Genomic DNA, 1,350 nt, shown 5'->3' with positions numbered 1-1,350 from the left:
GGAGGTTGCGGTGAGCCGAGATCGCGCCATTGCAGTCCAGCCTGGGTAACAAGAGCGAAACTCCGTCTCAACAACAACAACAAAAATAAATAAATAAATAAATAAACTGGAAAACAACGCTATACAGATACTAGTTACCTATACAGGCAATCCTATTTACTTTTACACCTGTAGTGGCTTAACATTTTAACTCTATATGTGAATGTTCCTTTAAGTTGGCTCACTCATTCCTTTCTTTAATAGTAGGTGTATGGCCAGGCGCGGTGGCTCACGCCTGTAATCCCAGCACTTTGGGAGGCGGAGGTGGACAGATCACCTGAAGTAGGGAGTTCGAGACCAGCCTAACCAACATGGAAAAATCCCATCTCTACTTAAAAAAATACAAAATTAGCAGGCATGGTGTTGCATGCCTGTAGTCCCAGTTACTCTGGAGGCTGAGGCAGGAGAATTGCTTGAAGCCAGGAGGCAGAGGTTATGGTTAGCCAAGATGGTGCCATTGTTCTCCTGCCTGGGCAACAAGAGTGAGACTCCATCTCAAAAAAAAAAAAAAGAAAAAGAAAAGAAAATAGGAGGTGTAAGACCATAGGCAAGTCATTTTGACTTTCTGCACGATAATTATCTATAAAATAAGAGGTGGACTTGCTGATCTCTAAATACCTTTCTAGCACTGAAAGTCTATAGTTCTACTGAGAATACTTTGGATTCCTTCTAGGTGTAAAATACTGCATAGCAACTGAAGAATGCAAACTCTTCGAATATGGTGGCTCATGCCTGTAATCCCAGCACTTGGGAGGCCAAGGCAGGGGGATCACTTGAGCCTGGGAGTTGGAGACCAGCCTGGGCAACATAACAAGACCCCCATATCTACAAAAAAAAAAATATTTTTTAAAGGATACAAACTCTCCATTGAATAAAAAAAAAAAATGCAAAATAAAAAAAAAAAAAAAGGAATACAAACAAGTTATTACAATAACATAACTGTGTGACGTTGGAAATACATATATATATTTAATTGGAAATATATAGGTGAAAAAAGAAGAGTAAAGGGTAGAATACTGTGTACTTTATGCTTCCATTTGTTTGTGGGTTTTTTGAAATAGAGTCAGGAGTCTGGTGCAGTGGTTCAAGCCTGTAATCCCAACACTTTGAGTGGCAGAAGCAGGAGGATACTTGAAGCCAGAAGTTTGAGACTAGCCTGGGCAACAAAGTGAGACCTTGTCTCTACAAAAAATAAAATAATTAGCAGGGTGAGGTGTCATGCACCTGTAGTCCCAGCTACTCAGGCGGCTGAGTCAGGGGGATCACTTGAGCCTAGGAGTTCAAAGCTGTAGTGAGCCATGACCGCACTAC

This window comes from Cebus imitator, unplaced genomic scaffold (assembly GCF_001604975.1).
Source record: "Cebus imitator isolate Cc_AM_T3 unplaced genomic scaffold, Cebus_imitator-1.0 Scaffold491, whole genome shotgun sequence".
NCBI lineage: Eukaryota > Metazoa > Chordata > Mammalia > Primates > Cebidae > Cebus > Cebus imitator.
The sequence above is the reverse complement of the archived record's forward strand: the minus strand, read 5'-3'. Positions refer to the sequence as shown.